Raw genomic sequence first — 9,653 nt, 5'->3', positions numbered from 1 at the left:
TCCCTGCCCCGGCCCGAGCGCGCAAGCGCAAGAGGAGCCGCGCGACACCGCGCGGGGCGCGTGCGCGGAAAGAGCCTGTTGCGGAAGGCTCCGCTCCCTCCGGGCGTGAGTCCGCTCTCCAGGGTTTGGGCCCCGCCAGGGGTTCTGTTTATAAACACACCGAGAGGTCGCCGGCGAGCGGTAACCCTAAAGGTAGTGGGGTCGGAGGTCAGGGGTCACCGGGGACCCCAGCGGGAGGAGACCTATGCCTTCACTCCCTGGGGCTGCTGACTGTGCGGCGTGGCCGACCCAGGTGCCCTACCGCGGCCCGGGACTGCCGGGGCGCCACGTGGTACGCACGTGGTCCGCTCCGGCGCGGCTGCCTCCCCTCCCCCACGGCGTTGGCGGCCCGCAGCGCCCCCTGGCGGCCGCCGGCGCACCCCGCTGCACGGCGCGCCTGCGCACAAAGAGCCGCGATGCGCCTTCCGGTCCGAGCCGGAGCGGGGCGCGGGGGGCGGTGCCCTCGTGACTGCGGCGCGTCAGCCGGGTCCGGGGTCCCAGCGGGGCGGGGCGACCTCAGGAGCCCGCGGAGGGGCTCCCAGCCGTCCGCGTGGGTCCCGGGGCTGGACGTGCCCCGTGGACGGGACTGGGACGGACGGGGAACGAACCCGCTCTCGCCGGCCGGGCGGGGGGGCCGGGCCCCCTCCCGGCCGGCGACCGACTTCCTGTCCCCGGTCCGCGCGCGTCTGGTGTGTGAGCGCACGGCGGGCGGTGGGGCTCTCACGTCCGGGAGCGGCGTTTCCGGGGTCCCCTGGCACCCCCTGCCGTAGGTCTCGGGGATTCTGCGTGGACAGCGTGCTGGGCCCGCGGGCGGACACCGGGGTGGTGGCTTCATGGCTGTTGCCTTTGCCCCCTGACCTTACGCCGTTCCGTCTGAAAAGCTCCGACGGGGCTGACGCATTAGAGAGCAGACCGCCGTCGCCCCGGCTCTTGGCTCACTTCCCGCAAAGGCTCGCAGGCGCGTGGGGTTCGCGCTCCCGGGAGCTGCCCCGGGCCCGGGCTGGGGTCCTGTCCCGCTAACCGGAGACCGTGCAGTGACTGCGTTGTCAGAGAAGCCCGGGAGCACGCTCAGCACCGGGCTGACGGCGCGCGGTCCGCGGCCGCGTGTGGACACACGTGTGTCACAGGCCGGACGGGAGAAAGCATGCGCCGCCCCCGCGAGAACATGACGGGACCCAGACGCGCCTGCACAGCCGGCCCGTGGCTGGGCTTTCACTGCGCCCCGCAGGGCGCGCCGCCTCCCAGCCCCCACTTCCCCAGGGAACGTAACCGGAGAGAAGGACCTTGATTCACCGGTGACGGTGACAGCGACTCCCTTCCCGGCTGGCTCCTCGGTGCCTGTCACCCGCTTCTCACACCCCGAGCTGCCCTCGCTTCTGCTGGGCCGGCCCACGGCTGGCCGAACGGGGCGATCACAGGCCCGCACCCTCCTCGCGCCCGCAGAGGCCGGGCCCCGCAGGGAGGCGCCCGCCCCGTCCCGGGTCCGGGAAGCGCACAGCCCCCCACTCCCCCCTGGCGCCTCGCCTCTACCCGCGGGCCTTCACACGGGAGAACAAGGGTCTCCGGGCCGCGGGCCCCGCAGCCCCCAGGAGGAGTGTCCCCGCCCTGCGCAGGGCGCGGGGACGGCCTGGCACAGACGAGCGGGGCAGGCGTGGGGACCGGTCCCCCGCCAGCAGCGCGCCGCCCTTCCGAGCCGGTTTCTGCGGAACAAAGGCCTGGCCGGCCTGGCAGCTCCCGCCGCTGTTCTATTGAAACGTCGGGATGGTTCCCTGTTAATCACTCCCTTTGGTGCCTCTGGGGCCGGAAAGGGAGCCAAACGAACCCCTTTTCTGAGCAGGAAGCGGTCCCGGGCCTGGGCAGGCAGAGCCCCCCGCGCCCCCTCACCAGCATAACGCTGGCAAGACGCTGGGCCCCGGCTCCCAGGATCCCCGCCCGCCGCCTGGGGGGCGTTTGGCGCGCGGCCCGAAGGCTCCGTGCCGGGGGCGGGGTGCTAAGCGCGGGGCTCGCCCACCTGCGGTCCTAACTCGTTTCATTAATTTTCCAAACCAGACACCTAATTAAATGAGTTTTAAAAGTAGACACAGCCCAGGAGGATGGAGGAGAAAACGAAGAGCCTGCTTCTCCTCCTCAGACACGACCTTGAGCCTCAGCCCCTGTGGCTCGTACCCCGGCGTTGCTCCTGCGCATCCACCACCCAGCGGGGTCGCGTTCTCCCTCGTCTGTAAGTCCGGCTTCTCTCTCCGAGCAGAAGGCGCAGGCCGAGTCCCCAAGCCGCCATTTCCCGCGCAAACCTCTGCCCCGCCCCAGGTCTGTTACCGAGGGTCTGTCCGGATTGCCCTGTCACCGGGAGAAATGGCCTTTTTAGCCAGAAGGCGCAGCAGTGCTAGGTTGTTCCGCCTCTGAGTGGAAGCACATTCTTTTTCATTAAAATTTAATTTTTTCGAAAAGCAGGCTCAGGAGCATTCGCATTCCGTCTTCACGTTCGCGAGCGCGGGTCCATCTGGGCAGAGCGCTGGCTCGGAAAAGCAGGTGACTGAGGACTCAGCAGTTCAGCCTGAAGGCACCGTGCCGGGCCCAGCGGGGCGCAGACTTAACCCACGCTGGATAGAGTGCCAGCCTGGTGACTGAAACGGCCACGGTGCAGACACGGGGGCCAGGGAGCACCCCCTCACCCCGTCAGTGCGCTGCTTCACCCCAAGCGGGCAGACGCTCTTCTCCCGAAGGAATCTCACCTGAGGAGCAGACTCCTGACTTGTGTGCTAGGCAGTGCCTGGTCATCCCTTAAAGGTCAGCTGCACTCAGTGACTGGAACTCGTCACATGAGGGACAGAGGCTAGCTGGGCATGACTGTACTCAGGTGGCGTGGGGCGGGGCTGGGGGCAGTTAAATATTCTCGAGCTTTGCTGTCGTGAGATTTTTAAAAATTAAAGGGACACCCTAACACAAGAGCAGATTCCAGTACTAGCTCTTCTGTGCTGCCTAAGGGCCCGTCACTCCCGTTTCAGTGGGGAACTGAAGGTGCGGCCGACTCCGACCCCCGGAAGTGTCGGGCCCTCGATGGGGCCACTAATAATTGGAAAGGTTTGTCTTTTGCTTTGTATTTTGCAGCACAAATTAATGCACAGGGTCCAAAAATAAAAAATTCACAGTTATTCCTCCCACCCTGTCCTCAACATAGGTTCCAATTTTCCCACACTGAAGAAGAGGGGAGAAGGGTGCTGAACCTGTGAGCTGCCCTCAGAATTCAACAAACGAGAGCGGGAAGGGAGGGGGCACTCGGCAGTCACCTTGCCCCCTTTTCCCTGGGAGGGTCCCCCCAGAGCACACATAGTGTATTGCAAAGAAGAATTGAGCGGTGCATGTGCCATACAGTTCATTAAAGTGGGATCCACTAAGGATTTGTAATAACATGGGGCAGCACCGTATCGAGGGAAGTGGGAAAAGCCAGGCATGAGACAGCGCGTGTGGGACCTGAAGGACATGCACCAGACAAAAGGAATCAGTGGGGACAGTGTGTCCACAATTAGGTTCAAATATATATAATTGTCCCTGATTTTCTACCATGAATGTATGTTGCATCTAATCAAAAGGGTAGTTTTCAGAATGAAATTTAATAGAAATTAGAACAAATCTCTGATATTCTTTTTCTCCCATGCGGCATTTTGTGGTCCATTTAAGTTCCTTTTATTCAGTCCCTGCTCTGCTAGCTCATTGCTTGATAACAATCTTTTTTCTTTTTTTTTTTTTAAGAGAGAGGGGAAAGGAGGGAGGCAGAGCGGGAGAGAAGCATCAGTGTGAACGAGAAACATGGCTCAGTTGCCTCTCACACACCCCCAACTGGGAACCTGGCCTACAATCCAGGCACGTGCCCCGAGTAGGAATCGAACCGGCGACCTTTAGGTTCGCAGGCCAGCGCTCAATCCACTGAGCCGCACCAGCCAGGGTGACAGCACTCATTTTCAACGATTGTCTTTCTCCCATCGTGCCCTTTAGGAAGGCCACACTAGAGCAGTCGGTGCAAAATAACTTCAGGCTAGGGCAGCAAACGGAACTGTCTGACCTCAGTGATCACACCTGCCACCTTGTGAGATGCAGGTACTGCCCCCAACTTCCCAAAACATGACGTTTCATAAAGGTCCTAGAAAGAAAGGCCCCTTCAGGATTTGTGATTCCTAGCTTTTGCTTCCACATCCAGCGGGAACCTCTCTCTCTGCCTGTGCCTTGTGTATTGCTGGTCTCAGAGCTCTGCCTGTCATAGCCGGCGTATTCTGGTTGCCCACCCAGCAAGCTTCTCCCTACTCCTCACCTTTCTTTGCCAAGAGAACCAGTTTTTGCCCAGATACCCAATTGCCATCAGCTCGGGAGAGGTGGGCCCCAGCTCTGAGAGCGTTATCACTGGGCGAGAAACCATGGTGGTCTCCAACCCCATAGGCAGGACAAGACATATGTGTGGTTCTGGCCAGTGAGACATGAGGGGAAGTGGGCTGGGGGAGGGGAGGAAATCCTGAGAAAAGTGGCTTTGTTCCTAAAAAGTGAGACATGAAGCAAAAATGGTCTTCAAATCTGGTCTGTGAAGATGGGGGGCGGGGCAGTGCTAGGACCCCTACAGCCACCACGATGTCATGAGAGACAGTCCATCAAGGACAGAGACGCCAAATGCTGGACAGAAACTGTCCTGGGCCGCCCTTTCCCCTAGTTCCCGTAGGTAAGGTCATAAATCTCGTCCGTTGCTGGAGCCACGTGGAGTTGGGTTTCCTGTTCTTTGCCATCAAAGCCTCCCTGAGCCGGGGCTGAACTTTGCATATCCTATGACTCATAAGCCGCCTAGATGTATAACCTCACACGGTCTTCAGCGGGCCTCGGAGTCCCCTGCAGGGCTGCTGGGCCCCACCCAGAGTGTGAGTCAGGGGGTTTGGGCGGGACCCCAGCCCGGCACCTCTAGCAAGTTCCCAGGTTATGCTGATGACCGGGGACCACTCTTGGAGAGCCACCTAGAGCAACTGATGTGCTCCAGGATACCTGCACAGGAAACGTTCTCAGAGCGGTGGGTAAAAATGTCCATCAGACTGTGAGCGAAGAGTGGCACCTTCATGTTATGAAACAGTCAGGCTATAAAGCATTGGACATGCATGAAATGCCACCACCTGCAAAACAGGCATGCATCTCCCAAAGGCTTTGAAGGTAAAAATCCAGACACACCCTGGCTGGGGTGGCTCAGCTGGGTGGAGCGTCTTCCTGTAAACCGAAAGGTTGCGGGTTCAGTCCCCGGTCAGGGCACATGCCCGGGTTGGGGGTCGGTCCCAGGTTGGGGCACGTATGGGCGGCAACCAATCGATGTCTCTCTCTCTCTCTGTCCCCCTCCCCGCTCTCCCTCCCTCCGTCCCTCTCTCTCCTTCCCTCCCTTCCCCTCTCTAAAAGCATGTCCTCGGGTGAGGATAAAAACAAAAAAGGTAACACCGTCTACTACACTTAAACATATTATTATCCTCTTTAAAAAAAACAGCCAGACACAATAGACCATATGCAGTATCATTCCAACCAGAGAAACTTGAAAAGCAGGTAAAATCAAACCGTATCATTCGGGGTTGCGTGCGTATGTGATAAAACTCTGAGGAAAGGCAAGGGAACGCAGGAGCGTGGGCGCGGCGGCCTCCGCGGGGCAGGAGAGCCAGGCGAGCAGGGACAGGCGCCCCTTAGGGGTCCCAGCCTGGGCTCCGGCAGCGCCCTGCAGGTCGGCTCGGTGGGTTGCGGCTGGGACTCAGGGCCCACCCGCAGGCGGCGCTAGGCCGAGCGCGCGGGGTGGGAGAGGGAGGGAGGGGGCTCGCGGGCGTCTGCCCTGCGGGGCCCCACTGCCGGGCGCTGGCCAGCGCCGCCCGCCCAGCCCCTGCCGCACCTGCGCCTGGGTCGCAGCGGCTTCCTGGCTGACAGCTGCCGCGCTCACGCAGAAACCGCCCGCCCGCCGGCCCCCCCTCCTCGGCCGGACTCCCAGCTCCTCCGTCTCCCCAGCTGGTGAAACGGGCCAGCCTCCTCACTGTGTCCCCACCCCAGCCCCAGGGCCCGAGCCCATTCCCGGAGTTGCTGCCCCTTCCAGCCACCGTGTTCACGGTTCTTCCTGTAAGTCCTCTCTGTTCAAAGACGCTGGTGGCTCTTGTCTCCGTGCGTGTCTCCTGGGCACCTCTAGTGTTGAGCCCGCACGCCACGGCCTTGCCAGCTGCGCCTGCCCCTCCCAGGGAGCCCTCCTCCAGCGTGACCAAGGGCCCCAGCTTCTTTGGGAGTAGAGCGTCTACCAGGATACAGGACTTTCCTGGCAGAGAAAGTCTAGGCAAACCCGGATGGGTCGGCCACCCTCAGCCTTGTGACCGCCGCTTAAACACGTGACCATGGTTCTGTTGTGCGGACACCCCCGGCTTCGGGGAAGGCTGCGAAATACCGTGTTTTAGAAATGTCGTTTCAGACTCACGCCATCCCAGGGAAAACCAAGGCTGTGTGAATAAGGGGGTGCGTGGGGTGGGCAGAGCGGAGGCTGCCGGCAGTTCTGCTTCTTTACCTCCAGACTGTACCCACAAACGGCCCTGCACATCGCCTGAGATCACGGAATGCCACCAGAGTGGGGACCAGAGCCAGGTCTGCTGGTCACCTCCTGTAGGACGCCTGCCTGTTCCCCCACTTGAACAATGATTCATTCCTGGCATCCTAGACAGAACTACACCCCCCCCCCCATCGTTGGCGATCTTCAGTGGCCAGTTAGATTCTGCAGGTGAAGGGTCGGGCAGGAAACCTTCCCTGTGGCGGGGGGTTGCTGAGGGACAGCAGTGACCCTGGGAAGCATGGCCATCGTCACAGAGGCTCCATGACTTCCCTGTTTACATCAAGCATGGCTCTGTCTGAATGGGATCGGGGTTTAAGGTCTTAGTTTTGAGAGGGCTCAGGAATCTTCTCGGGTCCTGTACTCTTTTTTTTATTTATTTCTTCCCCTGTATTTATTTGGTGCTTTCTCAGACACGATCACTGCTCTAGGCTTATTCTGAACACCCTTTGGTGTCTGCATTTACTACTGTTGGCTTGATAGGAAAACGCCTGCTAGGGAGGACTTCAAACCTAGTAAGTTGGTGTGCAGGCTCACTTGAATTTCATCAGCTAGCTGCTCGTCCTTTATGGAAATAATAACATAAAAGGGGGGAGGCAAAATGATGTCTAGATTCAATCCTTCTGACTAACTTAGTTTGTAACTCTTAGCCCGCGAGCTTCTGCCTCGGCGGGCTCATGCGGCAGCAGTCAGCAGGCATGGGGCGCGGAGGGGGGCTGGGCCGTGCACGGGTCATGGGCGCTTCTCAGCCTCCCCGCCCCCGTCACTGCTGGGGGCGCAGGCTGCTGCTCCCTCGAGCTGCCCCCAGGGGTGCAGTGAGCCACAGCCCCCACACCGCTGAGAGGCAGGCTGCAGCCTGCTTCCTGGTCCCGTCTCCTCCTCCAGGGTACGGACCCCCCCATACCTGTGGGAAGCCGCATCTGCCCGTTCTTCTCCCACCGTGGAAACGGGGCCTGTGTTAACACACGCTTCCCGCCTGCACCTTGTAACTTGCTGAAGACCCATTGCGTGGCCTCCCATCATCCTCGCTTAATTTACTCCATTCCCTGTTCAAAGCTACAAAGATTTCTGGCGGAGCTCCTACTCAGGTCTACTTCTTTAACTTAGATTTTGGTTGTAATTTCAGGCAGGCCGACATGACCTCCGTGACATTGACTGCATTTGGCCCCCTGTGACTGGCAGCAGGCTGAGCCAGCCTCACCCTGGGCAGCAGAGGTCTGCCTGCGCCAGGCCCTTCCCACGCACAGCGTGGCCCGTGCTCGGTAGACGTGAGCCCCCATAAAGAATGACACAGCACCCTGCAAAGAAGAGCGGGGGGCTGGGCGGGGGCCTCCTGCGGGGACAGGATGGGTTCATTTTTCACCAGCAGCCTCTGAATGTCTGAACCGGGATAACTACACTCTCTCTAACCACCTTGAATAAACCTTTGAAGATCTGAAAATCAAGGTATTCTTATTATAAAACATGAAGACACACTCCGTGAAATGGATGTGGCATGATGTCTCCTGCTGCGTCAGTGTGTGCTCTGTTCTCTCTGCGTGTATTTCAGGAAGGGGCTGGGCCTCGCGTGCCCTGGGCTTAGGGCAGCTTTGGCTGCAGGACTGAGTCCGTACATCTTCAGTGAGGGGGTGATGCCAGGGCCTCTGGCAGGGGAGAGGGAGAGAACTTTCCAGAAGGGGGCCACCCAGGCAACCCTGATCTGCTTTCTCCTTTGTGGTTTTGGCCTTTCCACCCCTTTCTCACACCCAGGACCAGACGCATGGCCATGGGGGTCACTGAGCAGGGACCTGCGGCTCATCCGTGTCGCTCCTTATCAGCAGCTCCTGCGCGCGCCCGACTGGATGACTGTACACAGGCTTTAGAAGTGGATCCGACTGATGGACAGGCATGAGGACTGTTTCCAGTTGGGTTTTATGGATGATTCTGCCGGGAACGTTCCCAGGCTCGTCCTCGACGTGTTCTCATTTCTCTCGAGTGGCATCCGAGGGTTGCAGCTGCTGGGTTACACGCCGAGGACAAGCTGACCTCACTAAGCAGTTACCGGACCATTCTCCCAAGGGAGGGCTGACTGGACGGACACAAGCTTTGGGGGTGACAGAAATATTCTAAAATGTTCTTGAACGGGAGTGTGGCGATTATGGAACGACTGTATAAATCTACTAAAAGTGGACACTCACGTTGTGGGAATGTTGTCATATGTAAATTACACCCCAATGAAGTTAAAAATAAATATCTAAACACTGGCCAGAAATCGGAATAGTCAGGCACTATTAGGGTTCTCTTACAGGTGATAATATTGTGGGGTTGTGTTTTAAGAAGAGCCTTATCTTTGGAGATACGAGCTGACTTATAGGAAATGAGGGAACACCTGAGATTTGCTTCAGAAGAACCGATCATCGTTCAAGCTGGGCGATGGGAACGTGGAGGTTTTGTTTTAATTCCGTCTTCTTTTGTGTATGTTTTCAATCTTTCCATAACGTAAAGTTTTGTGTGTGTGTGCTTTTTTTAATGAACTTCAGAGCCGTTTTGAAAAAGCTGAACTGGCTGAGCCCTCGGCGGGTCTGACGGAATCGGGTTGGAATGAGCCGGCGGACAGCTATCGCTTCTGCCTGCGCGGCCCCGCCCCCTCCCGCTAACAGCAACCAGACTCGGCGTGGAGCCCCTGCCAGGCCTCTGCAGCCGTCTTCCTGGGCTGCCCACCTTGGCCCCGGCTCGGCAGAGCCGCCACGACGCCGTCCTCTGCTCCCTCCTGGGGACTACAGCCTCGCGGAGAAGGATGCGGGGGGAGGAAAGCTGGAGCTGATTAATGGGGGGGGTGCATCCTGAGCCACCACGGGAAGGTTTTCTGCTTGATCCTGTCGGCAGCTCTGACCAGCCCTCGCTGAAACCTGGATCCCGGCTGTCTTCGGTTCTGGGAACTTCCTAGCATCACGCCAGTACATTCCCTCTTTGTTTAAGTTGGCCAGAGTGGGTTTCCGTGGCCGAAACCAAAGCGCCCCGTGGCAGAGACAGCGCAGCCCCGCAGATG

General features: G+C 59.4%; 2 long non-coding RNA genes across 3 annotated transcripts; both read left to right on the top strand.

Moving 5' to 3' along the window:
• The first annotated feature begins 1,669 nt into the window (after positions 1-1,669).
• LOC150001092 (uncharacterized) lies at positions 1,670-3,635 on the top strand. Of its 2 annotated transcripts, none has more exons than XR_016513640.1 (3): positions 1,670-2,260; positions 2,491-3,120; positions 3,218-3,635. It is a non-coding gene; the product is annotated as an uncharacterized LOC150001092 (long non-coding RNA). The 2 variants fall into 2 exon arrangements; XR_016513641.1 differs by having other exon boundaries at positions 2,488-3,120.
• A 3,116-nt stretch (positions 3,636-6,751) lies between these two features.
• LOC150001091 (uncharacterized) lies at positions 6,752-9,430 on the top strand. Its single transcript, XR_016513639.1, has 3 exons — positions 6,752-6,796; positions 7,752-8,071; positions 8,375-9,430. It is a non-coding gene; the product is annotated as an uncharacterized LOC150001091 (long non-coding RNA).
• The last annotated feature ends 223 nt before the right edge of the window (positions 9,431-9,653 follow it).

The sequence above is a fragment of the Furipterus horrens genome, unplaced genomic scaffold (genome assembly GCF_987537825.1).
Source record: "Furipterus horrens unplaced genomic scaffold, mFurHor1.1.pri manual_scaffold_10, whole genome shotgun sequence".
NCBI classification, from domain to species: Eukaryota; Metazoa; Chordata; class Mammalia; order Chiroptera; family Furipteridae; genus Furipterus; species Furipterus horrens.
The sequence above is the reverse complement of the archived record's forward strand: the minus strand, read 5'-3'. Positions and strand labels throughout refer to the sequence as shown.